Source organism: Harpia harpyja, chromosome 12 (genome assembly GCF_026419915.1).
Source record: "Harpia harpyja isolate bHarHar1 chromosome 12, bHarHar1 primary haplotype, whole genome shotgun sequence".
NCBI classification, from domain to species: Eukaryota; Metazoa; Chordata; class Aves; order Accipitriformes; family Accipitridae; genus Harpia; species Harpia harpyja.
The window spans coordinates 44,565,521-44,591,532 of record NC_068951.1 but is presented as its reverse complement, the minus strand read 5'-3'; the positions used below and the strand labels follow the sequence as shown (position 1 = coordinate 44,591,532).

General features: G+C 51.8%; 1 protein-coding gene across 3 annotated transcripts in view; it reads left to right on the top strand.

Annotated features, from left to right (window-relative positions):
• The window catches only part of P2RY1 (purinergic receptor P2Y1), a 39,656-nt gene that overhangs the window by 8,405 nt on the left and 5,239 nt on the right, over window positions 1-26,012 (top strand). For 2 of the 3 annotated variants that reach the window (XR_008237466.1, XM_052803365.1), the window contains exons 1-2: window positions 20,473-21,521; window positions 23,073-23,279. The gene's annotated coding sequence lies outside the window, so the exon portion shown is untranslated. Of the gene's footprint in view, window positions 1-20,472; window positions 21,522-23,072; window positions 23,280-26,012 lie in introns of those variants that run through there. The other variant, XM_052803367.1, reaches the window with a different exon arrangement.

Genomic DNA, 26,012 nt, shown 5'->3' with positions numbered 1-26,012 from the left:
GCCAGGGTTTGCGACTAGCAGGGGAGGAAACGCAATGGGAGAGGAAAAAATCTTTGTAACCCGCTCTGCAAAACTGCACGGATCTTTTTTTAAAAAGAAAAAAAAACATGAAAATTTTCAAAGGCCCTTTTAAAAACAGGGTTAAAGAAGGAAAACTTTGGAGATCAGAATTACAGTGTAGAACTAAGCTTTAGTGAGGAAAAGTTTCATTTCCTGTTAGTTTTGATCATGGGTTTATGTTAGTTTCATGAAGTTGTATGGTGTAATTTATCTAGTCTTTCCTATATATGGGAACATTTCAGAGTAAAATGTTGTTAACAGCTTGAAATGCTGCCATGCTCTAGCATTTTTTGTTTTAACGCTATTCAATGTGAAAAAATTAATATTTTGACTCAAAATACTGAATAGCAACTATGAATGTTAAAAATTCGCAGCTCATTTCAAAATCTGTCAAAACTTCCCAGCGAACAGAAATACTGATTTATTTATTTTTTTGGACCAGCTCTAATCTTGCCAGTGAACTGTGATGGGTCTCTGCAGCAGAACTGTCAGTGACCGGCTAAAGGTTTTCCAGGGCAGAGCCCCGCACTGTCCCATGTATGTGTCAAAGCCCTTTCCAAGAGGAAAAATGCTCTCAGTTTTCTCTGTGGGGAAGGACTTTCAGGTGCAGCTCGCTTTCAATATTTGGCTTTTCAATAGATGTCTGATTGTCTTCAGAGGTACCGGACACCGGTCAGCACCACCAAAGCCGCTGCTGGAAAATCACAGCATTTGGTGTCTCTGAGAAGTGGTGGCTTATTTCAGTAGCTCCCTGGTTTTCCATGGCTGAAAACTATTCCCAGAACTGTGGGAAGTGGCAAACTTTAAGAACTTCAAATGCGTGACCTTCCAGTGGGTGTTAGCTCAGCTAGCAAGGGGAGCTTCCCGGGGAGCCTGCTCTGCCTCCACGCTCGCGCTGCTTCGCTTGTCTCCCGACTCCTATTATAAAGCCGAGCGCAGGTCTGGTTTCCTTCTTCAGTGCACCAGAGGAATCTGTGCAGTATTCCAGTAATTTTTAAAAAGTCATTAATTATTAAGCAGGCATGTATCTGGGGTCAGTGAGATAACTTAGCCTAAGAGATATAACTCTGTTTGCAAAGCTGTTTGTGCGGAACAGCTGTTTCTGCAGAGCAGCCTATTGTGGAGGGAAGAAAATTTATAAATAAAAAAGTTATAAAATGTCAACAAAGGCTCTGGTATAAATAGCCAAAAGTTCAGATAAAATAGGAGCCATTGAGGGCCACTTTTCTCAGCCTTTGAAAACCAACTGGGAGTTTTCGACAGTAAAAATTGTTCGACCTGCCGGTGAAGCCCTGGGTGATCCCAGCCCCTGGAGTCCCACTGGACTGGATGTGCTCGGGGCCCCCAAGCTCTGCCCTCCCGTGGCGCACCGCATCCCCCGGCCCCCCAGCCAGGGGCCAGGAGCTGCACGGAGCGGGGCGGCTGGTCCCACCCCATCCCATCCCATTCTACCCCATCCCATCCCACCCCATCCCATCCCATTCCACCCCACCCCGCGGAGCAGGGGCAGCAGGAGCAGAGCCTGGCCAGCCACCCCGCGTGCCCTCGCTCCGGCCGGCTAGCGAGGCATCCCGGCATCCCGGGCGAGGAGAGCAGCAGCTGCTCCCTGCGTCTTCTGGTCTTGTTATCGTCTGCTGGCACTTAAACCCCTAATAGCTTGTGCAAAATTAGCTTTACTGGGAAAGCGTGTGTACTTTAGCTCTTCGCTCCTAATGCATCAATTAAGCTCCGCGTTATCTGGGAAAGGCAGGGGGAGGCGAGGGCAATGCCTGCAGAAGCCGGGCTGCAGTCAGGAAAAGGGAAAACTGCCTTCCAGTACCCAGGACCGTGGGAAACCCCTTGTCCCGGTGTCCCCCTGCCCCTGCTCCCTCCTGGCTGGCCGGTCATGCCGTGTCTTCCCGTGGCTCTGCTGGGGCAAGCTGGGGGGACAGCAGCCGTGCTCCGGGGGTCGGCACCGGCCCCGCTCAGCCCACCCACTGGCACGGGGCTCGGGGGGCCCTGGCCCACTGGACAACAGCAGCTTCCAGAGGAAAAACAAAAGGGCACGAAGGGAATTAGCTTAGAAATGTGCTTCCAGACTGTGGGAACCACAAATTATACAACTCAACTGACGTTTCTCACGTCACTGTGAGGATGGACATTCACAGGTGTGGTTGCCAGTTGTGTGAAGAGTGCAATCCTTTTTTTATTGTTTAAATAATAAAAACTATGTGCTTTAAAAAACAAAACCAAACAAACCACAACCCTAAACGGATGTCATTAAAATCCTTCACTTGGGATAACAGGGAGATCAAAGAGCAGAAAAACACAAAGGCTCTGGCTTTGCTTTACCTCCTTGCTTGGCTTGTTCCTCTGACTTCAGACTGCTGGGAGGGAGCTGTCTCTTCCACGGTAAGAACTGGTGGGTTTTCCACTGGCTATGATTACAGGTCGCATTGCGCTCATATGCATAACGCAATGCAGTTTCCAGCATTAATTATGCATCATCAGAACTGGCACGTTTAGCAGAGAAGTGGTCGGGATCCTGGAGGTGCTAAGGAGAGCAATGCGAGGGGAGATGCAGAAGGGCTTCTCGGGTGCCCTGAACAGCGAGTCAAGTCCGTTTGCCTCACTGTTTGAACACTGTATTTGTATCTGAAAACTAGCTCGTTAACCAGGTTTAAACCCCCCTGTGATGCTGCTGCTCCAGCCAGGTTGAGAGCAGACCCCCGGCACGGGACTCTCGGCGTGTGCCGTTCACCGAGGCGGCGGGTGGCCCAGGAGGAGGCTGGCATTGGGCTGCTCCGCTCCTCTACCGGGGCACAAACGGGGCTGAAAGCGTTGGCCTTTGGATACCGTCTTAGGCAAGAGGGGTGGTTGGGGTCTAATTACATCCGGGCTCACGGAAAGCTCGTTTGCGGTGGGCAGCACGCTGCAGTGCTCCTGTGCCGGGATCAGGCTCTGCTCTGCTTTAGCGAGAGGTGAATCGGTGACTGGGGCCTCCTGCTGTCAGATGCACGCTTCGAGTAACCGCACGCTTGAGTATGTGCTGCTTACCAGTGTGATGCACTGCTGAGGATTTATTTTGATCCCCTGTTGAAGGTCTCCACTTTTTTTTTCCCAAGGGGGTTTTGTTTGGTGCCAGCTTGAACAGAAAACAGATGCCGTAGAGAGGCTGGGGTCCCTGGAGGACACCCTGCCTCCCCTCCTTCAGTGCTCTTCCATTGCAAAGAGGAGAAAAATAACGGTAAAGCAGTTGCGGTCAGGCTCCAGCAGCAGCAGAAGACACCCGATAGAGGCAAATCTGTTTCCTGCCTGCTGCGACCCGTGGCAGCCCGGCCGGCTCCGGATGCTCCTGCGGCTGGAGGAGCGGAGGGGGTTTCTCTCGGTCTCGAAACGACTCGGCAGAGCTGTGCACCGCAGCCCCCGTCCTGCCGCTCCCTCCTCCCGGCCCTCCCTGCGCGAGCGGCAAGGGCACTGACACGCCAGCGTGGTCTCCAGGGAGAAAAACCAAAGAATTTGGCTACACGCTCTGAGGACGGCGAAGGATGATTTGAACGAGCTGATAATGCTGTTTCCTTGTTCTCAAACTGGACTTCTGAGGGGTTTTTCCTCCTCTGCTTCTTTTTGACTCTTCCTTATTGCTCCCGTTTGAGGAGCGGTGAGCATTGCCCTCTGCCCGTGGCCGGAGAGCCCACCTCCCCCTGCACCGCATGGGTGGTAGGTGCAAAAACCCACCACTGAATCCCAGTCTGTGTTTGCAGCCCTTAACTCTTGGGTCATAAATAGTAACTACTGAATGTTAAAGTTCTATTATCCCTCTACGATAGATTTAGCTCTTTTACAGCCCTTTGCATGTCTAGATTTCCAAGTGGTTTACCAGGGTGGTTAATTCTGATTATCCTTGCTTACTTACTAGGAAGCTGGAGCAGGGGCAAGTGAAGGGACTTGTTATTCCCTGTCGGAGCAAGTTACAGCTAGAGGAAAACGCCGGGGTCCCCTTCAGCAGCCTCCTGCCCTGCCGCTAGCAATCCTGCCTCCACTTTTCTATTAGAAAAGCCCTGCATGGCCAACCACACTGGAATTAATTCTTCTTTTAAATGAATCATGCTAAAAAACTCATGACACAGGAGTGGAAGGATTATTTTTCAGAAGAAGCCTTGCCTGCAGGAGGCACAGATCCTGGCAAAGTAAACCTTGACCCTCCCCGCTTCCTGCAGCAGGCAGAACCCATGAATAAGGGAAAACTGCCCTCCTCCTGAAAAGCCCCCTCGTCTCCCACCCCGCATGGGGCTGGCAGTGCCCCTGCCACGGCTGGGAGAGGCTCTGCTGGGGCTGCAGCCCCGTGCTCGGCGGGGAGAGCGGCCGCGCTTCCACGTTGATGTGATCCCGATGGGAAGGGCCAGGTCAGCAAAACTCATCTTGGGTTTTTTTTTTTTATTGCCCATCAGAGTATAAGTGGGCCTGAGAGGAAGATTCACCCGCCCGCCAGCCCCCGCTGCCCCCTCCACCCGCATCCCTCGCTGCCCTCCGTCCCTGCCCATCCCTGCTCCCGGCTGCTTTCCCTCAATGAAATTGCTCCTGGTGACCCGCCACTTCGTGGGCAGCGACCTCCCTTCCACCGGGACCGGCCGTTCTGCACCAGGGCCGCCCCACGGGGCAGCCGGTGAGCCTGCGGTACCCGGCACGGGGGGATGCTGGTATCAGCCACACACCTAGCATCGCATCTGCGGGCTCTCCGTCACCCTAAAGCCACAGCCCGCCCCTCGCCTGCACAAAGCGGGCTTCTCTTACGCTTTTCTCTCCCACCGCCACGGGACTGCACGCACGCACGCGGTCACAGAAAGGCCCTTGAGTTTTATTTCAACCAGAAAACACCAATCTGCAACGCAACGTGAATGCAGAAGGCTGAATAAACCCAAGCCTGGGTCTGCGCTCCCTGCCCGCTGCTGCCGTTTCCCTGCCGACTTGGCAGGCAGCGTGGGCGAGCCGCCCCAGCCGGGGGGCTCTTGTGGGACCCCAGCCCCGTCCCCGTCCGTCCCCCGGCACCGCGCTTGCCCTGCATCAGCCCCCGGCTGGGCAGCGAGCCCCGGCAGGGCTGCGCGGCAGGCCCAGAAGTGAGCAATATACGTACCAGCCGGAGTGCCTAATTGCTCCGGTTTAATGGCTTTTTAACTTAATCATCCTCCAGACGGAGGGAGCGAAGGGAAGCGCCACTTGACAGCGCTTCTGAGACACTCCAGCAGCGAAGCGTGGAGCGGCTCCGCGCCGGCGGGCACTGGGAGGGATGGACGGGTGGGCGTTTTGCTGTGAATCTATAGGTGACTCACAACGGCAATGCACGCGTGGAAGGCTGTCCGGTTCCTTCCTTTATGTAATGCTCAGCATTTTCTCTGCATCTTGGTATCCAGAACAGCTATTTGCTACCTAATGCACCTTGCCACAGCGAGCAGTGATGCACCAGGGGGTTAGCAGAAGAATTCCAACAGCATTATCTTAGTGACCATGTTGCTGCATTTCTTTGCTGCTTTCCAAAAATTGGGGCAGCTAAAAGGCAGACTTGCTAAGTGTTGGCTGGCTTTTCTGGGGTTGTAGCCCTTCTACAACACATCGCCAAGGGAAAATGTGAACTGTTGGATTTAAATACAACTTTTTCCTAATGTGCCCTAGTAAAGAACACAGGCTCCTAATCGATTTTTCTTTTGAGTTGAGTCTTAAAATGGTTTCTCCAATCAAGTATGTTATCTTTAAGGAAAAAAAAAACAAAACCACCTCCAGAAATCCTGTTGCCTAAGGGGTGAAGAGAAGCATGTAGTGGTTTGTTTTCATAGGAAAATCAGTCTTTGTTCGGAGAATGAATCAAACATGCAGGGACTTTGACTTGGATGAGTTAACCAGGCGTTTAGCAATACAGTTTTATAACACGTGCGTGATTTCTAATGAACTGCGTGACAAGAAGTGGCCAAAACTGCGATTGGCAACAGCAGGACTGTGTTTGGTTAGGAAGGTCTGCTTCAGCATTTGGCATGGTCCGGCCCACGACCAGAAACTCGCTCACTTATTGCAAGAGCTTACATACGACCTGAAAATATGTACGTTTGTGCAGTAAATAACATCACCTGCTTGGAAAAAAACGTCTGCACTTACCTCGGGAGATATTCCCATCGGTATTTAATGGGGAAGTGTTGTACGGATACGTATGAATTGGGTCACCCAACTCTGAGACTCGTACGAAAGGCTTTTTGTTTGGTGGGCTGATTTCTGCCGCCCCTGTTCGGCTGGTGCCTATGTGCTGCTACTTACCGCCGCAGCGGGTCCTACCTGCTGTATTCGTGGTCCAGCTGGGAGGGGGGGTCTGGCACGGCCGGTGCCGGCGGGCAGAGCGCCTGGGCTGGGGACGGAGCACGGTGGCCACCACTGACCGCGCTGGTGGCCCGGCAGCAGCTGAGCTGCCGAAGGGTTCTCTGCGCCACGAGGAGGTGGGAGCCAGACGGGCGCTGGGGCGGCTCTGGGCGCGTTTCTCGGTCTGGGCTCAAGCTGCTGCAGAGTTAGTCGCCCTGTTTCTTGGCTGGTTTTCTTTGCTTTGAAAAGCACCTTCCACGCAAGGCTCTTGCCACGTTTGCAGTCCCTTCTGTGCTCATCCAGACCCCGGAGATCCGTCTTCTCCCTTACTGAGGGCAGTTGCTCACGGGCCCCCGGGGGTGCTGCTCCTCTTCCTCCCTGCCCTGGCTGCCCTATGGAGGGTCCTGGGGAGAGCCCACGCATCGCACTCTCAGCTGGGTGGGTACCTCCAGGGATACCAGAAAGGCTGAAAAATTAGCTTTTTCGTGGCAGTAACGCTGCGGGGAGGAAGGGAGGTGAGATGGACTCCCAACTGGAAAATGCCTTTTCTGCCCTCCTCTGTTGAAAACCATCCTACTGTGAATGTAATACTTTTTCTGCAGCTCTAGGAAATACAATAATAGGTTGCACATTCAAACCAGCTGCTCGTTTATTTTTTCAACTGCCTCTGAAAAATGCTTGTAATTAGGAAAAATGTATAACAAGAAGTACAAACAAATCAAAGTCTGTCATTAGCCAGGAAGAGTTGGCTCTCTGCCCTAGCTATGGTTTTATTAAATTAGAATAATGAAGCAGAAGCTATACAAAGTAAAACAAGTGCTTTGGAAAGGTCTGAAAATATACAGCCATTAGTTTAGAAAACACATTTTCAAATTTAAACGTGAAGCTGTAAACATGTTAGCTTGTGCTGTTCTAATACCTCCTTCTGTAAGGCTGCATGAACCTTAAAGAAATACCCTATAAAAGGGAAATAGGAGGAAATCTTCTGTAATGCTTTAAATTTCAACTGTGGAACTGGCAGAACCCGCCCCAGAGCAGATCCCCACGGACTCGGAGGTGGCTCCGGGGTGTCCCCGTCAGCAGTGGTGCCAGCAGAGCTTTGGCAGTGGCCAGCTGGTTTGAAGGGCAGTGGCGAGGCTGTGCCAGGTTGGACTCAAGGATGGTGGTGGCATTATGGATTTGCCTCGTCTCCTTTGGGAGATGTAATCCCCCCCCCCGAAATGCTCTGTCATGCACAAAGGGTGTTGCGGAGCGATGTGCACTGGAGCAGCTGGGACACGGGATGAGGAGAGGAAGGACATCCTGGGGCGAGGGGACAGTCCCCAGGGCATCTGCACCATGTCACACTGTCGTGGTTTAACCCCAGCCAGCAACTAAGCACCACGCAGCTGCCCACTCAATCCCCCCCCCCCGTGGGATGGGGGAGAGAATCGGGGAAAAAAAAGTAAAACTCATGGGTTAAGATAAAGACAGTTTAACGGGACAGAAAGGAAGAAAATAATAATGATAATATTTTTGTCATTTTATTATTATTAATAAAAGAATTGGAATATATTAAAAAAGTGATGCACAATGCAATTGCTCACCACTTGCCAACCGATGCCCAGTTAGCTCCTGAGCAGTGATCCCCCCCAGACCAACTCCCCCCAGTTTATATACTGGGCATGACGTCACATGGTATGGAATACCCCTTTGGCCAGTTTGGGTCAGCTGTCCTGGCTGTGTCCCCTCCCAACTTCTTGTGCCCCTCCAGCCTTCTTGCTGGCTGGGCATCAGAAGCTGAAAAATCCTTGACTTAGTACAAACACTACTTAGCTACAACTGAAACCATCAGAGTGTTGTCAACATTCTTCTCATCCTAAAGCCAAAACATAACACTATACCAGCTACTAGAAAGAAAATTAGCTCTATCCCAGACGAAACCAGGACACACACTTATGGTCAGAGCTTCAGGACAGAAGCACACCTCCATAGGTTTGATTTCTGCAGGAAAGTTTTCCTGGCTCTGGTGCAGACCAGGCTCGGAAGCGGTAGCCTGCAGATCTTCCCGTTCATTGCCTTCCTCCGTGCTTGCTTCACACAACGTCTGGACACACGCAGAAGTGTTGAAGACCTCTGTGGCCCGAGGGACAAAACATGGGCAGGCCACTGCCAAAGGACTTGCTTTCTTGCAAGCACTAGAATAAACCAGTTTCGATGCATTTCACTGTTTCAAAGTTCATTTTTTCCCATCCGTTTCTTTTAATAACTGCCATATGGTAGTTTGTTGCTTTCAAAACCAAAACAAAAATGACCTTGCCAATATGAGCAGAAAAATACTTTCAAAAGTCTTCACCTGTGTGTTTCCTAATGTGTAGTTGGGAGCTGGGAAAATAAGTCTTGCCCTTAATGCTCTTCAAATGGAGGTGCTGCGGGGCCGTGGCCGGGCCGGGCTGTGGGGCAGGACGGGCAGGACTTACCGGTCCTGCTCCAGGGTCCAGGGCAAAGCTGGTGGCCCGGTGCAGGGCCAGGACCAGGCTCAGGACCCCACAAGCGGCACTTCGCATCATTAGATCCAGATGACAGCCAAAGCCAGACGTGGGGCTCGTCAGCTTTCAGCGGCATTGGCACTGGGGGTGGTGATCTCGTCCCTGTGCACGTAGACGGGGCAGCCGTCCCCGAGCCCGTGGGCTCGGCGGTGGGAGGAAAACCATGGCACAGCTGCCGCGGTGGGTCTGGTTTGAGAGGTAGTTTTTAATCGTAATTATTTCTGGTTTATTTAAGCCATGATTTCTGAAGCTGCAGCCCATGGAACACAAACAGATGTTGTTTGGTCAGAGTGGGTTTGCAACGCGGTGCCAACGTCACCTCGCGTGTGCGTGCGGATATTTACCTGCAGGTTGCAACCCTGCTCCCTCGCATCGAGAGTAAGGACCGTTTGAGAGTCAGTAACTTGGCTGGCAGCTTCCTTCAGCTGGTAACTTTAGTGAGCAGGATCACTCGTGGCAGTGTTGAAGCAGAACAACAAAAATAACTTGTTCTGGAGTTTGAGCCCAAACTGAGCATACAAATCCGTACTCTGGGCCCCACCATCTACATGTATTGTGTAAAAAATTTCCGGTTGTTTGTGGACTACAGGTAACACCGGTCATGTACTCTTTGGTCCGTCTTCCCTGGGAAAACCTCTCTGTGAACAGGAGCAGGTTTTGATTACAAACTTTTCAACTCTTTGTCCACAACCTTTTGTAAAGAAGCCGCCAGCGCAGAGCCGAGGGCTTTGCTGCCCACCGCAGCTGGGCGAGCCCCTCCGGGCTCTGCCACGCTCCCTGCAAAATCTGCTCGGCCCTTTCCCCCGTCCGCCGTTCCCAGCGCCCGCCGCCGCTCCTGGCTCCGGTAATTGGGAAAGGTGCCCTGGCCCATGGCGTGCTCTGCCCGGAGCACGGAGCATCGCCGGCCCTGGGCAGCCCCTTGCCCCCGGGCTCCGCACTGCTCCTCGCTCCCCAACAGAGCAAAAACTGCACCTAGCAGGGATCTGCCTGCAGACAGCACTGCTGGAGACAGCTCTCTGAAGGAATGTTTGTTTATTGCTTCAGCACCAGCCACAAAACCCCTAAACCGGGATAATTGAATATTCATTTTCTGTGAATTCTATTAATTCTGCGTTTCGTGTTCTGAAGAGCAAAATAATTGCTGTAATTTCATTTCAAAACCTAAAGCAAATAACCATGAGCCTGTCATTTTTCTGTGTGTTTTCACTGAAAGGAAATTCATCTGCCTGCCTGCTTTCATTATGAAATGATCAGTGGGGCCGCTAGAAGAACGGCGTATTTATTTTTACATTTCTCTGCAAAAGCCTATTTAGTCTAAGTGGCACAGTTAACATTGCCAGTGATTTCTTTGTCCTGATTTTAAACAGCCTTTTAAAACCCAGCATTAATTTAAACAAGATAATATAAATTAAATTATGTGGTTTGGTGCAGTTCAGTGCTCCTCCCCTTCACAGGCTCTGCCTTTTTTTAAGCAACCCCTAAGTAGATGTACTTTAATATTAACCAGTGCTAAAAAACAAAAATAATTTTTAAAAAATCAGGTTTTATCCGCTAGAGAAAAGCACAGAAAGGAGATGAAGTTTAAACGTGTAGATTTGGGACCTGGCATGCAGGATGCCTGCAGCAGCGGGGCAGACGGGCAGGGGCTCTGGGGAGTGCCGGTGAAGAGCCATGTGCTGGGGGGGTCAGCCCTCCCCTCGAGTGGCTGCTTGGGTAAAGCAGCCGGTTAACGCGAATCCCGGCTGGAAAAGGCACCTGCCGGAAGGTTTCCCCGCTCCTGAAGGGGTGTGCGTGGCGTGGCCCCGGGGCCGTCTCCCGTTCTCCCGTGGGGCCGATAGCTCGGAAGGGGCTTGGCAGGGAAGAGCTGCCTGCGAGAGAGTTGTAAAAAGTAGTTTTTATGCTTTCTGTGTGTCTCACAGGAGATGTGAGGGAAGTCTCCGTATCTGGCCTTTTCTCTCCCCCCCCTTATCTTCTCATCAGTGTTTACCAGACACACTATTTTCTCATGAAAGAGAAACTCCCGTTTTCAAAATTGGGGTCATTTGGTATCTGTGTCACTTACACGCCAATTCCTTTGGCTGGGGACCCGCAGATGGTGTTTGCGCCCCGGAACGGAGGGGTGAAGGGAGCAGCGACACCGGTTTGTACCTCTGCTCTCGCGTGCTCAGGCTGAAGGTCGGCAGCACGAAGGGCAGCCCGAGGCATCGCAGTCCTGCTGAGCCCTCCCTGCCCGCAGACCCCTGCTCGGTGCAGGCCGGCAGCCGGCAGCGCCTGTGCCAGGGGATGCAGCATCATACTTATTTATTACTTACTATTTAACACATCAGGTCTTCGCATGTTTTATTTCATCAAGTACTAAAGTTTAAACTGCCTCAACGTCCAGGAGCAGCAGCATCTTTCTGCCACGTTGTAATTTGTCCTCTTTCTGCCGAGGAGCGCGGTAACACCGTCACCCACCCGCTGCCCCGTTGTATCCCCCCCTGGGGCAGGCAGACCCTCTTCATATACATGCCACAAAATTTGCTTTTGCCCCAGCACGCAGGAAGTTTCGCTGACAAACCCTTCAATCTGCTCGCAGGTACGAGCTACCGCATTACTGACAAATACATTTGCAGCTCTAACTCACGGCTGCTGCCAGCTGGACGTGCCGGGGGGGTCGGGCACACCGGCACGCTCCTGCCGCTCGTCTGCCCCGCCGCAGCAGCACCCACCCTGCGTGCAGGGAGGGGGAAATGTTGGGGCCTTAAAATAACTGACCCAGATAACTCAGACGGGAAGGCAGCAACCCCAGCAAAGACGCGGCATGTCTCCTTTTCGGTGCCTGCAAACCGATGGGTTTATCCCACCTTGCTCTCTGGCTGTTTCCCAAGGTTCAGGGGCCCCTGCAGGGAAGTATTTTGGGGAGCACAGGTTCCTGTAAGCAGCGACCTACTTCTGCCCCGTGAGATTGCGGATTGATTTATAGCTGAACGCTGACATCCTGGGTTTGGGGTTTTTTTAATTTGGAGAGTTTGGGGAAGGGCTGGGGAGCCCACGCAGCTGCACGAGCTGCTGCTCCGCCGAGCAAACGCCCCGTGCCGGTGCATGCCAGGGCATGCTGCCACCGCGAGCGGGGATGCGGCTCGTCCCCTCCCGTGCCAAACCGCCCTGGTTTTGCCGGGCTGCCGTGCGCGAGGTCTCGCAGCGCCGGGCGAGAGTGCCGGGTTGGCCGGGACCAGGACCAGCCGTGGCGTTGGGCAGGGCAGGGAAGCAGGCATGCCCTCCCCGTGACGCACAGCCTCCCCTCCTGCCCTCGTCTCCCTCCCGTGTTTGCTAAAACAGCGGGACCCCAGTGGGTCCCGTGGCAGTCAGTCGTGCTGATGGCAAGAAACCCTCCTGAGCCAAATCCCGTGGTGCAACAGCCCAGAGACACCAGCAAACGCTTCTGGGCTGCAAAACCGGCGCAAGCTCATGGGCCCCTCCAGCGTAAACCAATGATGTTCTTTAAGGGGAACTGAATTTGGTCAAAGAAATTCCCAGACTCTTTGCAGGGACTCGTTACTCCGGGGCGGGACAGCGTCGCCGGGAGAAGCCCTGCAAACGCGGTGCTTTTCACCGCCGGGTCCCGTGGCTGCTGGGGAGGCGGCAGCTGCCTCCGCCGCCGGCGAGACCCAGCGCAGCGGTGTCACCAGAACCGCCGCAGCTCCCGGCTGCAACGCCTCTTCCCTGCAGCCAACTTTGGCATCAGCCCGGCGTCCCGAGGTGCGTGCCGGCTGCGAGGGAGGGGAGTCACCACCGCCCAGCGAGCCAGTCCTTCTTGTCAGGCTACTTAGCCCAGACTAATGTGCTGGGCAGGAAAGCTGATGCCGTTCCAGCCGCTTGTTGCTGAGCCGGCTGTAAGCAGCTTACGGGGCTGGCACGAGGGGCCTCTTGCCAACGAAGCCCTCTCCTGCCGGACCCGACGGCAGGAGCCTCCTGCAAAGTGCTTGGGATGCTCCTGGTGCAGCAGAAGGCCACCGCCGCAGACGTGTCTGCAGGGGCAGCCCGTCACCTGGGGGGGTTTGGTGTGTCACCCCCACCTGCACCCTTGCCAAATACCGGGGCAGCCTCAGGGCAAAGGGGGTCGGGGCTGTTGGTGCTGGAGGACCCTGCAAACCGCTGCAGTTCTGGAGCAGGCTGCCGGACACCTGCTCCCCGATTTTTTTCTAGAAATGGGTCCAGTAATTAGACCCGTCAGTTTACATAGAATTAGTCCTGTTCACTTAACCACCAAATTACGACTTCAGAGATTCAATCTCATTATTTGGCCAGTAGGCTTGGCAGGATGATCCCTCTTCTCTCATTAGTTTACAAAAGTACTAAGCCTTTGCCCTGGCTGCTATTTTCTCCACTGCGGCCGGGACCGAGGGGAATTGGCAGGGTTCCTGCGGCAGCCGCCTTAGCCAAACAGATGAAGCCTCATTAGCACCTGTACCAGGGAGGTATTTATTTCCATTAAGACAGCACGGAGGGTGCCTTCATGCCGGGCACAGCGCAAACACAGCAGGAGACGAAGTCCTGCTCCCCTTTCCTCGAGAGCTCCCTTAGCATCTCTTTAAACTGTCTGCCAAAATCAGACTGAGATGCAAACGAGCTCGTCCGTGGCTCTGGCTCTGCCTTCCCCTCTCCGCAGCCAGTGCTGGCACCCCAGCAAGCCCGGGGGTGCCTGCAGTCCCTGGGGACGGGGCTGGGACGAGGCAGCCCACCAGCATCCCTGGGACGGTCATGGGAACGGCTGGGAAAGGGCTGCTGGGGCGAGCCTTCGCTCTGGATCTTGCACAGCACGGGTGAAACCAGTGGTACAGATGGGCTTGAAAACCGAGCTCTTCACTGGGGCCTTTACGCCCAGAAGGCGGTTCGCTGGTATCCTGCCACCAGAAAACACGAGCCCCGTAAGTCTCCAGGGGTTGGTTTTAATATGCTGGAGAAAGCAGGCACAGCCTTTACATTCCTCCCACACTTAAACAGATCTGGGCTGAGCAGAGCCAACGCTCCGCACTGGGACAGGCAAAGGAGGAAATGTTGAACCCAAGTGTTGAACCCAAATCTTGAGGCAGCGGAGCCAGCCCCGGGGCGGGCAGGGGTACAGGCAGGCTGCCTTGCTGCTGGGGCTCGCAGCAGCGAATTTACACCTTCTGGCTTTTTTAGGAAGCTGTTCCCTGGGGTTGCTGCTGCAGAGGTGTCGCTCCCTGCTCCTCCTGCCTGTCCCCGTTTTTTTTTGCTAAATCAGAACTTAATTCCTGTATAACCAGTCCATCAGTTTTCTAGCCAGCACAGGACAAAAAAATCCCGATCTATAGTTTGCAGCAAGCTGTTAGGCGCGGAGGAAGCAGTCTGGCAAGGAAAAACCCGGGTGCAGGGTAATGGCTGGGCAGAGCTGTGCCTGGACGTGGCTCAGGGACGGCGGCACATTTGTAGGATAAGCCACTACTTGGTTGTAAATCTTTGCACCAGGACTATGCAAAGCTACTACAAACGTCGCTGTTTTAATCAGTGGACCTCTCTCTGTCTCCTACTGTCATTTCTTCATTCCGAGTGACTCAGACTGAAGGAATTTTTTCCCTTTGTCCCCTTGTCCTTTCTCACCTAGAGATAAGCGGAAAACCCGCCAGTGGCAACTCCCAAGCTCTCATAGAAAGGGAATGATCACCAGACATATCTCACTGGTGTTTCCTCTTCCAGACATTGGGTTTTCAGTAAATCACTCTCCCTGTGGTTGTGCAGCGGTAATAGGATAGCACGGAAAACGGCACTCCAAGTCTGAAGCAATTTGTATTTACAGCTTACAGTCACGTCTCCGTTGCTTCCTGTGAAACCGCACATAGGGAACCTTCCCTTTTCTTAACATTTACAACTGTGTGGTGATGCCGTTTCTTAAAGGTCAGGGGTACAGAGAGGAAAAGGTCGGCAGCTCTGTGCAGTTTGGGGTGCCTAAGCCGCACCAGCGAGGCTCTGAAAGCAGGTAAAGCCCATCCCTGCCCTTTCCCCAGCGAGGGCACGGGCAGCTGGATGTGTCCTCCTCAGAGCAGAAATGGCCTGAGCGGGCAGCGGCAGGGAGAGGGTGCGGGGCAGATTCCTGGGAAGGGTGCTGGGGTGATCCCGGGTCCCCAGCAAGGGTCCCCACGGAGCCACAGCTCCGGCAATGCTTCCCCTCTCCCCTCTCCCCTCTCTCAAGGCAAGTGCAGAAAGAAGCTAAAGCAGATTACGGTAAAATAACTATCAGCGTGGACAAAATAGCAGAACACAAACGACATACATTGTAAGAACAATTGAAAAGCATTTAATAAGATGCATCTTGAAATAGAGTTATGTTTCATTAGTTGAAGAATTAGATAAACGACTACTGGCAATAGCAGAGGTTGCACTGAAGGCTGCTGTGGGAAGTCAGGCCAGGGATCCGCACCAGCCTGAGTTACCTGGTTTGCTGTTACAGGGAGAACGGCAAATTCCGTGTTGGTGCAATTCCAGGAGTGAATTAGATTTAGGTCGCTTGGCTGAATATCACGCCGGCTATCTCAGTACTTCACAAAAGGAATCTTTAAGGAACTGTTAAAGGAACTTCTAAGAAACGATTTTTGCAAAGTGGCAGTTGATTATCTGGGATGACAGGGGATCCATTACGTGGGATCCAACACGGCTGCAACACCAGCGCTTCCCAGCAAGCTCTGCACGATAGTGCTGGTCCTGTGCATGAAGGACAAGCTTCTCTTAAGAAAACCCATATTAAATAGCAGTATGTTTTGGTATTAGTCCTTATCTGAGACATCTCCCCAGCGCTGGCAGTGCAGCTTTTCTACCTTCCCCCATTTATAATTGCTCTTGATTTTACTTATATTAGAAATCAGAGTGGCAAATAGAAACTCACAAAGGACTTTTTGCCTTTCTACACACAAGTTTGCTGTGGTTTTAAGTCAGTGCTGATCTTGTCCCCCATTAAATACAAGACATTAAAATCAATCATTAATAGCTTTAAAAGGTTTGTACAACTACCACCACACTCACTCATGTTTGAACATTAACCGAGGTATTTTTCCTTAACAGTGGGTTCTTTTAGATAAATTCTAGAGATTATAAAAAGATTATCTATGCCAGTGATTTTTTTTCCAGTACATTTTTAGACTAGGCTCCTGAAATAAGCTCCTGAAGCTCCAATTTTAAAAGCCAAAAATTAATCCTTTAAGAGCTGAATAAACAATCATTAAAGGGATGGAAAGCACTAGCGTGGTGCAAGCAGAGGCTGAAAGGCAGGAGGGAAAGATGTGCCCACGGCGGGCAGCAGCCACTGGCCTTGCCTGGGCGCGGGGAGCGGAGGGTCCCGCTGCCGTAACGGGGAGCGGAGGGTCCCACTGTCGAAGTGGGCAGGCACGGCCCCACGGCACAGCCCCGCGGGCACTGCCAGCTGTCAGCGGGTGCAGCGTGCCCAGGGCGAGCTGATTGGATTTCTAGGCAAAAAAAGCCAAATACTAAAAGAGGGAAAGAGCGTAAAATTCAGCTGAGGGGAAGGAGGGTCTATTCGGTTTGCCTGAACCCTTTCAGGGGAGCGCCCGTGGTTTGGATGGCTCCACGCCTCGTTTGTCTCTGTGTGGGGTTTGCCTGGGAAAGAGTCAACAGCAGCCGGGCAGCAGAGGCATCGCTCGGTACCCCCCCGGCAGGCATCTGGAAGGAATTAATGTGCAAAATGGTTGCACGTAACAGTACAAAATCAGAAAAGTGACTTCTTTTGCATGAAACAGGAGTCAAAATCAAGGACATAAGGAATGGAAGCTCAAATAAATCAGATATAATGAGAGACCTGATGCCAGCGTGATTCGCTGAAAAGGGGGTTCTGATGGGGATGAGCCATTTGCAGGGACAACAGTTACAGGTGACCTGTAACGCTGCAGGGACGGATGCAGTCTGTAATGGCACCGTACAGAGTTGTCGGAACATTCATCAGCTGGTCTGAAACAGGTACTTGATTCCCTGAGGGAAAATGGAAACTGGTCTGGTTTAGCCAGGACTTCTCACCAACACTGCGCTGCAGTCTGCTCCTTGAGTGCCTTTCTGTCTTCTGTCCCCATGCACACATCACCTGCGGTATGTGCTAACTTTGCTTTACAATATCTCAGAATAGATTTGTATTTATGGGTTTTATGGTTTTTCTACATTCAACATGCCTATCATATTTGTTTTATAATGACTCGGGTACAAACCAGGTGAGTCTATTTGTATTTGCAATTTAAATAAGGGAGGTGGGGACGTGGGGACGGGAAGGTCCCTGCAGCAGTGGCACTTCCCACTGAAGTGCTTCAGCTTTTGCAGATTAAACTGAAGCCGTTGCTTCAGCAACTGCACATTGAATTAGAAATGGCCTTCATAAGGATTGCCAGGGTATTTGTTTCCACTAAGAGCTAAGCTGGCATTATCTTCGTACTACATGATTAGCTTTTCATTCAGCTTTTTTATTTCAGGTACTGACATATCTCTTTGTTTATTCCTTAGCATCATCTCCTTCCTAATTGTCAATGGGAGCTGTCGCATATTACTTTGAGTTGTCAAATGCATATGGAAGTTTTGCCGAGAGCCGATAGATGCCTGGCTGCTCTGAGACACGCCCAGGAAAACGTTCAATTCGCTCGGTTTCAGCCCAGTGGCAGGACAGAAACCAGCTGAGAGCATCCCGGTAATGGGAGACGACTGCGACCCACGCAGCAGCTCCCAGGGAGGAACACCTCTGGGAGGAAAGAGGCCAGAGCGGCTGGGAGAGAAAAAGAGCTGCAGAATAATGAGAAAGGGAACAATAGCTGGAGGAGGAATGAAAGGGTCTGGCCACGGAGGCATCAGTGCAGAAGTATTGCTCAGGGTGCTCCTACCCCCATCAGCTTCAAACCCGTCAGAAGTCCCCCAAAAAAAGGGACTTCTAATACTTAGTTTGAACTCCTGTCACTGCTTTGTCATTACCATATTTTCAGATATTCCCAAAATAAAATAAAATAGAGTATTGGCATCAGCACAGATAAAAATCCAGGATTCATTATGCGGCAGCACTGAACTGAATAATTTAGCTTCCGTTTCCATGACTGGTATTTTCGAGGCCCTTCCTTCTCCAAATTAAACCCTTCAGGCAGAAATGTGAGGGAGGGCAGTTTGCAAAAAGGCCAGCTGATGGGAGGAAGGGACTGGCAGGGCTGGTGCCGCGGGCAGGCAGGGCTGGTGCTGCGGGCAGGCAGGGCAGGCAGGGCAGGCAGGGCAGGGGGGCACCACCACCACCACCCAGAGCCACTTGGGTTTCATCACCGGCAGCGAGACTTGGGCAAGAATTGCACCTCACTTATTTTTGTTGTAAAACCAGTGCCAAAGTAGATCCTTAGGATCCATTAGAAAAGCCATTGACTGGTCATTACTGGTAGCTTTGGTCCCTCGAATTCAAGAACAACTAAAATATGGCCAGACTTTAGCATGGCCCACAGTTAAACAGAGCCTGTGCCGTTAGCAGGGGCCTGGTGAATGACATCAAGTTACGCTAACAGCCTTTGAAAATGCAATTCTAGGGTTCGGGATTCAATACGTCAGCGTTCGACGGCATAACTGCTGCTGTACAGCAAAGCGAAAGCGTACGTGGACGTTTATTTTTATCTACGTGGAAATAACAATCCAACAGAATTCGGAGGTTCTACGTTTTCCATTGAACTAATGGGCGTTAGTTGCATTCGGAGCAAGGCAGTCGCTACGGCTCCCGGAGCAGCAGCCCAGCCTGGAGAGGCGGGTGAGCGTCCAGACAAGCCCAGCACAGCCGCTCGCTGCGGGGCCGGTGCTCGCCCTCGGCCACGGCTCTCCTCGGGGAACGGGCACCGCCAGCACCGGCCCGAGCCCTCCGGCACAGCAAACCCAGCAGCTCCCGTCGGACACGACGGGGCTGGTGAGAGCCTCTGGCACAGGCGCCCGGGGAGGCCGTCGGGTGCTCCGCGCCACAGCGGGCGAGACGCCACCGTATGGAAAATGATGAGTCACCCGCTTCAGCTCCATCGGGATAATAGCATAGGGTGAGGGTTCTGCAGGAAATATAATACCATGCGTGGGTATATGGCATGTTCCCCCTTTTATCTACATCAGCTCATGTAGAACTGATCGGGAAAGAAGATGTGGGTACAGAATAAAGAAAAACGGAAGGATAAAAGCTCAGAAGGGCTTCAGGAAGTGGTTCTTGCTAACAGCAGCAAGAGGTCACCTCAACAACTTTTAAACTGTGGTTGTTGCTGCCTCCGGTCCGTAGAAAAGCAATATGCTAGGCTTTCACCTGTTATTACATTACTGTTCTCTGATTTCTTAATCTTAGCTTTTAAAAAATTGTTCCAGATCAGTTTTAACATCTTCTTTCCAGTGTTCCATACACAGTAGGAAAGCTTAGCACCTGAAAACGTTGTCTGATTTTAGCTTTCCTGTATTTTTAGTGTTGACAAGATTTATTTTAACCAAACAGATGACCTGATCAAATACTGTATTAAAATGTCAAGAAACAATTTTTGTCTACATTTAAACATGTTTAAAGATGTTAAAAGGGAAATTTAATTGAAAATCCAATATTACCGTATTTTCTAATATCTGCTAAACGTTAGCAGATGATGTTTACCATTGATATGATTTGACGGTGATGCAATTGCAGGTATTTTCTGAATAATATTTGACTTCCTCTGCTCCAGAACTGGACGCTGCCTCCAGCTGTGCCCACAGCAGGACTGCTCTCTCAGCAGGCTAGTGAGTACTGGGAAGTGCATCCCTGCAAACTGGGATGAAGCCGGGGTCCAGGGGCGCGCTCGGGGCCGGCGCCGTGCGTCTGTGCAAAGTGGCTGAGATTTGATTCCTGCGAGAACATCTGCTGAGCACCCTTTGCACATCTGGAGCTGGCCGGGTTAGCAGCCCTTGCCATCCTGCCCCAGCCAGGGGACGCAGGGCCACCTCTTTCAAGTCCCTGCCTTGGGTGGGATTCCGGGATTCATCCCTCCCGATGCCTGCACTGCAATCCCGGCAGAGGCTGTGGGCATGGAGCGAGGCAGGGCCAGCTCCTGCACGTCTGGGGGCCAGCTCCCGCATGCCGCGGGCTCCCTGCGCATCATTACGGCTCGGGGTCATTGCCGGGACATCTCCTTACACAGACGGTAACTCGGTGTTGTCAGCACCAATCACCCGGCAGTGCGAGTGCGTTTTCCAGCAAACGCACCGCTTGCCTTGGCCATGGTCAGAGATGCCCTTGAAGAGACAGCACTGATGCTGCAGCCAAACCAGAGAAAGCCGAGGGCTTTGCTCCGACCTCTGCAGCCTGAAGAACGTGCCCGCTATGCTGATTACCGAATGCTCGCCGTTGGTAGGGGTGCCTAACCGTACCCGTAAGCTATGCGTACCTGCAGGAGGCAAGACAGAGCTGAAACCTGCCCGGGAGGTGAGGAGTGAGGACATATGCAAAACTCCCAGCTTCTGAAGAGCTGTTCTGAGAAAGCGTGGCACTCACACCCATCTCCATCACCTCAAACTGGGCTCACTGACACGGAGTGCAGAGTTAACAGCGCTCTTGAAACCACCCGAAAACTCCCCGCAACAGCAGGGCTGTGTACGAGCGGTGCTGTGCAGCTCCCCCGAGCATGGGCTCCCTCCGCTCCATCCGACTCCCGCTTCCTCACGGCCCTCGCTGGGCTGGGAGAACCCTACTGCCTTTCCCCACTGCAAGCTTTTGTCCAGATAATGGAGAAAAAGACAGAGAGCTGGCTAAAGAAACCCCAGCCAACCCATTTTGCAGACCTATGCAACCGGACATTTACTTGCAAGCTAGCTCCAGTGAAAATCAGAGTTAGGTCTCGAAACAGCATTAGGGCGAGACGTGGTGGTGCTGCCAGGGGGCTTGGCTGTACGGGAAAATTCAGCTTTGCTGCAGGGGCAGCATGGATCTGGGGTTACGAAAGGCTTTGGGGGAGCAAGAGGAGCCAGGCAGGGCTGGAAGGAGGCACCAGGCACCTGCGGGGCCCCGCTGCCACCCCCCCATGGCTTCCCTGCCGGGCGGCCGCGTGGGGACACATCCCTGCAAACAGGGAAGCCTGTCCCTGTACCCCACCGAGATACGCTCGTAGGATGCTTCGGTTATAGCACCTCAGAGGGAATGCTGTGTTCATTTCCCTCGATGCATTAGGTAGCAAGTACTTAATTGAAATACTTAATTTTGTCTCCCTTGGTATGCGATCTTCACTGTTTCCTGCCTGTTTGTGTTCCTGGCCGTTTGAGGAAACTGTGTAATGTGAGTATTAACGCACTATTAAACCTTCTCAGTAGAATCGTCTTTCTTGGCTGGTAGCTGAACAAAAGATCTTTTCTACTGAGAATAGTAATTTCAATTTAAAATGGCAATATAGGAAGAAGGCAAGATGCTCCCTGCTGTAATTAGAACAAATTTTCTAGTATTCTGCGTTATCTTTAGACTCTGGAAGTGTAGTTGCTCTACTAGGATTAATAAGTCACCTGCATTAACTCTATTTATTGCTGTGTTCTATCACGGGGGCATCACAGTGGCAGCGCTGATCAGAAACTATTTGCATATTCTGAAATACAGAAGGCACTCTGAAACAGCAGGTTTGTTATTCTTTTTGGTTTATAATATTAATAAAGGCAAAGAGGGAGAAGAAAAGACGAATAGTATTCACCCCTGTGGGAATATGTGACAGTCACGTCGGATGCTTACCAGGGCCTTACGGACCAAGCAGTCCGAATTCCCACACTAGCCACCCACCACAGTACCCACTATTGATTCTAAAATTATAATCTTTTGCATGCACAATACTGTGCCATTCTGTCTCCCAAAGTTCACACCCTGTTGGGACTCTGTCGCTCCTTGGGGCTTACGTTACGCTGCGTGCAGATCTATTTAATTAGCCCATGAACAGATTTTGTTTTCAAGACAGCAAAATGTCAGCTCAGACATTAAAAACGCACACGGGCGCACGCTCCTCTCGCACCGGGGCGGGGGAGAGAGCCGCTTCCCCTGCCTTAGCAGCAGGCACCGGGGGTATCTCCGTGACGGCTGTAGCACAGCGGGATTTTGTCACCCCTAAAGAGCGGGCTGACGGTTCTCCAAGAACGGCAGTAAGGACAGCGGCGTCGGATCGGCAGGGACGGCAAGCACGGGAGGGCAAAGCAGTGGCGAAGCAGAGACCTCGCTGGCAGAAGCACCAGCGGAGCGTTGGGCACGTATTCTGCTGGCAGTTTTTGTGAGCGGGCTGGGAGCTCAGTTAAGACTTGCTCTCAACCAGCAGCGCATGTCGTGTCTGCAGCAGACACGTCTAATGATTCTTATCAGCCCTCGAACTGTCATTTCCCAGGTTTGTTTTCTGAGGAAAGGCAAACAGAGGCAGCCGAGGCTTGCAGCGGTGAGCAGGTCCCGCGCCGTGCCGGGCTCGCTGCGGTGCTGCCGGGGCTGCCGTGCCGGGGTCGGGGTCCCCTGCCCCCCCTCGCCCCGCTCCCCAGGTTCCCAGGACACACGCGCTCCTTTCCGCAGCCGAGCAGTAGGATCCCCGGGGCTGGTGCCGAACTGCAGACCAGAAACCCACCCTGTCGGCCCTTCGCGAGGGGGAAAAGGGAATATTGGGCATCTCTTGTGGGAGATTTGACATGCCCTCCTGGTTTTCTTTACTGTTACGGACCTTTTTGTCTCGCACATCACTTCCTTGCCAGCGTTCAGCTCCAGCTTCAGCTGCTAAGGGCAGCAAGTTCTTGCAGGAAGGTGACAGAAATTGCTTATTGTGCAAAAGCAACTTCCCACGTACCTGTCTGCTCACCCTCACGTTTCCCAAATAGATGTACTCACAAGTCGAGGCCAAACCTGGGCATTTTCAGCATGTGAAGCTAAGGGTGGAAGGAAACAAAAACTGGGGTAAATAGGCACTGCTAAGAGTCTGTCTACTATGTATTTTTTTAAGTATTTTTAAATAGACAAGGACGAGCTCTGCTTTTTTGTACAAGTAAGTGTTTGCTCGAATCCTTTAAACCAGAATTTCCTCAGTTCTCACCTATATGTGCAGGTGGCCGCTGGAAGTCCAGCCGAGGGACTTCCTACAGCTTCAAAGGTGTATTGTTTTAAATACTGCAGGCAGTGGTATTTTAAAATAAAATAAATTTGTATTTCAGGCTCACTGTGTAAAGTCTGCAGCTGTATAAGGAGTGCTGGGAAGAGATGCTGTCTTCTGTGACAAATGAAAAAGGAAGATATGAAACTGCAGAGACTGGAGAAAGAAAATACAGTGTGATAAAGCATTATTCGACCTAACGCATTTCCTAATGAAAAGGGGAATGAAGCTCACCAGAAGCCAATAGGAAGGTCACAAGCCAATTCAGGTAAAATGTGAAATAGGCATTTTTGCAGCAGAAAGATGTCCTGCAGCAGGGAGTCAAGAGCAGCTCACCCTCTGAGTTCTGTCCTCACCCACCCCTGCCAGCAGCACTCCCGAGTGAGACGAGGAGTGCCTTATATACATGTGTGTTTGTATCTATCTATCTATATTTACCTTCACTATGAGCAGGCATTGTGATGATCATTTATGGGGGTCCTCTCCACCAGCCTCTCAGCCTGCACCTCGTTTGGGCCTGTTGTTCATACCAGCACACTTTGAAATATTGAAATCTGCATCTAAATCTTCCTGATAAGCAAAACCAACAGGTAGAAACAGCTGGATTTATGTCCAGACCGTTCCCTTTGCACACACCCACACACTGCGATAGTTCAGCGCTAATTGAACTGACTGGGAATTTCCATTTGCTCTCAAGCATGCTTTCTTTTCTCATTAGGGATATATCCTCCGTTTGAGTTGAGTTAAATCAGCTGTTAACAGAACAAAACATTCAGTTTAGTGGAAATCAGTGGTATAAAATCCCAGATTTTGCAGAAAGTGCATTAAGAGGCAAAGCTGGAAGGAATTCAGTTTCAGCTACACCAGACAGAAACCTATTCAGCTACAAGGCATATGCTAGAGCTATGGAGGAAAAGGTGCTAATGCAACGTGCTTTGTGGTTGTGGTCCAAACTAAGAACAGATCAGTGATACCAGCAGGAAGACACTAATTTGCTGGCTGTGTACGAAGGCATGTAACAGTATGGCTGCTAAAAAATATGCCTCGTTCTTTACTCAAGTAAGTGCTTGGACCTTGCGCAGCTGAAGCACTGCAGTCAGAATGTGCAAACTGTTAAAACCAGTATGTGAGATTTCCATTTCCAGTACTGGCAGGCTCAGAAGGGCGGTGCTGAGATGCGGGCTGCCGATGAAGCAGCAGGGATGTTGCTGCTTATACAGTACCGGCTGCAGCGGGCAGGCAGTTTCCTTGGCAGGTCCAAAGTGCCACTAAAGCCGGTGAGGAGCGAGGGTCCCGGCCATCCACACGCCTCTGCCCTTCATCAGCAGCGCCCGGCTGAGCCCAAGTTGTAGCAAGAGGGGAAAAGCGGTGTAGGCAGAGACAGGAGGTGAGGTTTGCTAGGCTAGGCAAAGGATGAAATACGGAGCAGCCACAGTAACTGGGGTATAAAAAAGGAAGAGGAAAGCCTGGACGAAGTGGGGTATGTGAGGCAGGAGTAAAAAGGAGGCAAGAATGCCAGTGATTTAGAAAACGTGCATTAAAAAGGGAAATGGCTCTTTTCTACTCTTGTGAGGCAAGGTGAGTGTGGTTCTGGAAAGATGCTGCTGTTTGCAGTATGGGGCAGCACCTGATCTTCTAATGGCGGAGGTGCTTCCCCAGGAGAAGCCGGGAGCCGATGCGTGAGCGTGACGTTACGCCCTCGAGGGCACCGTCAGAAACTGCTGGGGCAGGGAGGCCGCTTGATGCTGGTAATCAATGCCAGCAACACGGTAACAACGGGTGTCTGCTTCGGGTGCCCGCCCTTCCAAAAAGCCACTGAAAAATGAGACGACGCTCAGAAAAAAGTTACAGGGATGAGTCAGGTATCTTGGAAAATCCTGCCCTGGCACAGAAGGCTAAATAAATTGAAGTCTCTCAGACCAGATTATAAATCTGAGCTTGGAGTCTTTAGTAACGGATCAACAGCGCTGCAGCTGAAGGATGTGAAGCATGGATTTGGTAGGGATTCACTTCTGCCTTCAGATATTTATGCATTTGTGTTCATCCTTGACTACGCGTACCGGCCCCGCAGGAACGTTACACCAGAGGAGGAATCCCCCCTCTCTGCCGCCACAGCTCCATGCCGGATCAGGTGTTGTCTCTCCCGTCCCGGCGAACGTCACGTCGGCGTGAACGCTGCCACGGGTGCCTGGGCAAACCCAGCACACGCAGCCACGTCCTGCTCACCCTCGCGCCGGCGGCACCCGCCCGCGGCACGGCAGGGTCCCCGTGGCCCGACCCCGCGCCCGGCGTCGCTGCCTGCGCCTCAGCCTGTCTCAGGCGCGAGCCCAAATCCGAAGAAGCGCCTCCTTCCCCGGGAGGCTGTGGGCTCCCGGAATTACTGCTCCGACCTTTCGTCTCCACGGTTTGGATTTACGGCGCTGCTTAGGTAACCGAGGCAAACAGGCGGTAGTTCATAGTGCATATTTACTGATGCTATCTAACGCTGCTCTGGTATGACTCAAAATTTGCTCAAGACAGGGAATTCAAGGAAGCTGCCAAGAGAAGCTATGTGTTAGCAGTGGGACTGAGAGAATCACTAATGAAATAACAATTACAAAGGGAAAGATAAACTAAAAGGCTTCTCGTACGCTAATAGCATCGCTTTGTATTTTTTGTTATTTTTTTTACACAATAATCCAAGTCCTTTATTGGAATAAACTCTGGTTTTGGCCATGCAGCTGATTCTCCGAGGACCAAGATGGCTTTTTCATAAACCAGCATGGTGGGCTCGATATTATTACACTGTATTCACCGTACGTCTGGTTTGTGGGTTGGATGTTTTCTCTTGTGGGAACACTGAGGCTAAGGATTAGTTTTTGCTGGCACTTTAAAATCCTAGAGGGCACCACTGAACAGTTTTGTAAACTGGGTTTGCTTTACAAACACAGATTTTACAGGTGTTGCTGTTCTTGTCTCATTTTTCGCTTTCCTTTCTCTTCGCATTCAATTTGTATTAAAA